At 44.9% G+C, this 4804-nt stretch overlaps 1 long non-coding RNA gene across 1 annotated transcript in view; it reads right to left on the bottom strand.

Moving 5' to 3' along the window:
• Nucleotides 1-1983: 1983 nt before the first annotated feature.
• The window catches only part of LOC110310023, a 143649-nt gene continuing 140828 nt past the window's right edge, over nucleotides 1984-4804 (bottom strand). Inside the window, exon 3 of the long non-coding RNA XR_002379795.1 lies at nucleotides 1984-2379. This is a non-coding gene — a long non-coding RNA (uncharacterized LOC110310023). The remainder of the gene's footprint in view (nucleotides 2380-4804) is intronic.

Genomic DNA, 4804 nt, shown 5'->3' with positions numbered 1-4804 from the left:
ATTAGTGTGAATGAATATATATATGTGTGTGTGTATGTGTGTGTATATGTGTGTGTGTGTGTCTGTGCCCATGTTCATATGTTCCTATGTATGTATGGGTACCTATCTGTGTGCATGTGTGCGTTTAGGTTTACATGTATGGATGTGTACACATATAAGTATGGGTATACACATGTATGCGTATGTGCATGTGCATGTGTGTATGCGCCTCTATGATTGTATTACACATATACGTGTATTACTGTGGTTACGTGAATATATATGTGTACATGTATGAGTGTATGTATACATATGCATGTATAAAAATGTGGGTATGTGAATGTATGTGTGTGTTTGTGTGTGAGATATTATCTCATTTTTTAGACCTGTCATCTCTTGACTCCTTCTGTCTGGGGTTTTATATGACTTGTGCAGTAAGCAAGCCTATAAGGTTGAGCATGTGGATTTTGGAAGGTAACAACGCATGCCAAACACGGATACACTTTGGTTTATCATTTTGACAGTTTGGAATTCCCACAGTGCTCATCCACCCAGTCCTACAGAGGTGTTTATTCTGTTCTGCTGGACAGAATGGAAAACCTGTCGAAGAAAACCTCTTGCACAGTGTACTGCAGTGCTTTGCATAGACCCTAGGGCTACCGAGAGCTGCCGTTCATGGCTTACTCTGGCTGCCCCTCACCTGACAGTTGCTAGTAACAAGACATGATTTGGGAACAGAGAACTTAACCTTTGAACCCTTCAGAGGGCTTTGTTCTCCCTCACTACTTCAGCTACACCAGGTGACTCACCGTCTAAGTGGGTCAGAAGAAACACGGATGTCTTTGCAGCACTTGAATGGTCAACATAAAACATTCAATGCACACTCTACCACTAGCTTAAGGTATATGATGGGCAGGGGATTCGTGTGTGTGTGTGTGTGTGTGTGTGTGTGTGCTTGCGTGCCTCTGTATGTATATGAATGTATGTGCGTGCTCTTGTGTATGGCCACAGAAAGTCTCAGTTGTCCTTCCTTCAGAGATGTTCACTTTGCATGCTGAGATAGGGTCTCTCCCCTCCATCTAGGACTTACCAATATGGCAAGACTGCCTGGCCAGGGAGGCTTCTCTATCTGCTCTGCAATCAGATTGCAAGTGGCTATCATCATACCAGGCTTTCTCATAAAGGGCTCAGGAGTTGATCAAGTCTTCATGCTCGTACAGTGAGCACTGCATAAGTGAGCCATTTCCCAGCCCCCACTATCACTGCAACCCATTTTAAGGAGTGGTAGAGAAAAGCTGGTTTTCTGAAGTAATGTTGTAAGATCAGGGTGTGTGTCTATGACACAGACCAGCACTGTGGGCTGGAAACTGTGGCTTCGGGGAGCACACTAAGATGAATGACTGTGTGCCTGGAACCTGAAGACATGACATGATCAGAAAGGGTCAACATCTCATGAGAACAGACAATCCCAGATCAGCCAAAGTGACTCAGCCCGGAAGTACCTAATGATGACCGGTGGACACTCTCAGAGAAGGGCAGACAAAACCGAGATCATCGCTCCCCTAAATACACAACCTTTCCCTCCACCACAGACAGTCCCACACATGCCCCACAGCTGAGTGCAGAGACACCTTACCCAGCCACTACAATGTAGCTTAGCTACCATTTTGCATATGGACTCTCATGCATTTGCACACAACCTTCCAGTCCATCTACAGCTCACTCAGAAATCACTTGGAAGGACGAATACAGCCTCCTGCTTGAGGAATGACATGGGAGTCCATGGCTGTTAAGACTGCCTAGGGACCTGGGTGTCACCTCAGCCACTCCCCCAAGATCAGAGAGGCCTATGTTGCAACAGAATTGAGAGATAGGCTCTCCTGCTTCCTGGGCTGTCTGAACACTGATCATTCCTCTCTTCTCGCCTCAAAAGGCTGATACAGATCCCAGTTGAAATATAGGAGGGAACGGACCACACACTTGTAAATCTTGCCATCAACCATTCATTCGCTAAAATATTTATTAAACAGTTCTCTCATTGAGAGCATTAGTCTCGGTGTCACAAATACATTAATGGAGCCTACAGGAAGAGGCTGAGACATTGACATTCTGGTTGGGTGACAGACAGAATATTCAGTGTATCGGGGGGTGGGGGGGAGCATCTGCTGCAGATGAAAATAAATCATACTCGATTTTGTGAAGGGGCCAAGGTCGAGGCTGGATGGCTGTTTTAAATGAAACCATCAGGTATGGACTACAGATGAGGTGAAATTGAGCAGGAAGCAGGAGGAAACGAGGAAGCCACAATTGCCAGCCTTCTAGTCAGCGTCGTTGGCTTTGACGGTCAGCCCCTTTTACATCCTCAGTGCCACTCATCAAATTTTATCCCTTGGTTGAAGTCTGAAAAAAAAAAACTTTTCATAAAGTTTCCAAGAACGTTCGCTGTGATGGAAAAACACAGTCGCTTTTAGACTTTGAAAGTGTTGAGAGGTGACAGTCCCTTGTGGCTGTAAGCATAATGTTGAAGTTTATGGTGAGCCCATCTCAGATGATCAAATAAACAGGCTACGGAGCCTGGACATGGGCAAAGCTTCACACGCATAACTGGACTGTGAAGGAAACCATCAAGGTCTGATGGGAAAGAATTCAAGGTGTGAGCAAGCAGGTTATTGGGGCTCCTCATGATCACAGGTGAATTACTTAAAGGTTGCTAAGTCTCAGGTTCTCTCTCAGTGTGGCCAAGTAGGATGTCATCTGCCATGCTGGATGTTCAGAGAAGCTGGGAGGCACCAAGAAATGATGACTGGATCTTGTGCACACCTGGAACTGGACCCCTAAGAGTGATGGAGGTGAATGCAGGAGACTTTGAGCTGGAAAAGTGGTACCCCTGTGCTTGAGTGGGAATGACATGGGAGGTGACAGGGAAATTGTGGCCTAGGCCTAGAAGGGTTTGTGGCCCATGTACTTTACTGTTGCTAGTCAGTTTCCATTGTCAACTTGACTAACCCCTGGAGTCATTCACCTGGGAAGTGAGAACCTCAGTCGAGGAATTGCCCAGATCAGACCAGCTTGTCACCATGTCTGTAAGAGATGGTCTTTCTTGGTGATTTATGTGGGAAAGCCCATCCCACTGTGGGTGGTACCATTCCTAGGCAGAAGAGCATAACAAGAACATACCTCTACAGTTTCTGACTCAAGGTTCTTGCCAACAGTTTCTGCATGACTTCCCTTTCATAGCTTGCCAGACTATGACCTGGAAGTGTGAATAGAGACAAATCCTTTCTTCTTATTAAGTTGCTTTTTGTCATGATGTTTTTTGTCATGATGTATTTTACAGCAACAGAAAAGCAAAGTGGGATATGCACCTCACCTGGAAAATCTCCTAGTATATAAACAGACTGAAATACATTTTGCGCGCACGCACGTGTGTGTATATAAGTAGGTTTTAATACAGTGTGTGTGTGTGTGTGTGTGTAGTAAGTGACTACTGAGGTCTGTGCTGTCTCAGAACCACTCCATTGGCCTTGGACTCCAAGGTCAGCACTACAGCAGGGGAATGACTGCAGGCAGACCTGACCCTAGGCTCTTCCATTAAATGCCCTCCTATCATGAAGAAAAGGACCAGGAAAGAAAATATTCTCCACTGTATTAGGGTTCTCTAGTCCAGTGGTTTCTCACCCTTCCCAGGGCTGTGATCCTTTAATACAGTTCCTCGTGTTGTGGTGACTCGCCCCAACCATAAAATTATTTTCATTGCTACTTCATAAATGTAATTTTGCCACTGTTATGAATCATAATGGAAATATCTGATATGCAGGATATCTGATATGCAACCCCTGTGAAAGGGTTACTCAACCCCCAAAGGGTTGCTCTAGATGAATATAACAGATAACTGAATGTGTATACATTAAAGGGGATCTTATGGAGTAACTGTCTTCTCACATCCCCAGGCACACAATGTCATACACCACACCCCCCAAATAAATACATAAACAATAAGGCTGATCTGCTTTCAAAACAGAGTATGGACTTGTCTGCTTTTCTTTCCCTGACTCATCCTCATAAGCAGGCTCCATCTTTTTCAGTATCTGGGATTACGGCTCAGTGGAAGTCAGGAAAATAGTTTTCCAGTAATAAAAGTCGTTATCTAACTGTCTATTGCTTCAAATAATGATGAGCCATGGCAATAAATAACTGTATATAAGAAAGAAGTCAATTTTATTCAAGAGAGGAAGGGAGAGGACTGTTGAAGGGGTCAGGCCTATTTTATACAGAATTTTCCACAGCAAACATCAGTTACATTTAATTTTCACTGAATAGGGTATAGTTTAAATTGCCTGAACAGGGAGCGAGGAGAGAGGAAGAGAGCGCTCATGATCATCCAGAGTGCAGCACCGGAGGACAGATGTGGAGATAGGCAAGACTAAGGTGACAGGAGGTAGCAAGGGAAAGCTGACATCTCTGTGTGATATCATAGGGACAAGGCATGGAGGAAAGGGAGGAGGGGTCATAGGGACAAGGCATGGAGGAAAGGGAGGAGGGAGGTGGAGTGGGGGGAGAGAAAGCAAACAGCAAAAAAGAGCAATCCTGAACATAATGCAAAGAACTTTTGAGAATTAATTAAACCCATGAATCACCGTAGAGCGCCTAACAGATCCAAGGAGGAGAAACAGAAATAAATACAGAGACCAAAAATGAACAGTCACAAAATGAAAGGAAAGGAGACAGCTGTAAGAACAACCCCGTTGACAACCCTCTTCCGGTCAGAAAAGCACCTGAGCAGCTGGGGCGCAGGGTCTGCTGACACTCGCCAACTGCCCACAAC

The sequence above is a fragment of the Mus caroli genome, chromosome 15, assembly GCF_900094665.2.
Source record: "Mus caroli chromosome 15, CAROLI_EIJ_v1.1, whole genome shotgun sequence".
Taxonomy (NCBI): domain Eukaryota; kingdom Metazoa; phylum Chordata; class Mammalia; order Rodentia; family Muridae; genus Mus; species Mus caroli.
The sequence above is the reverse complement of the archived record's forward strand: the minus strand, read 5'-3'. Positions and strand labels throughout refer to the sequence as shown.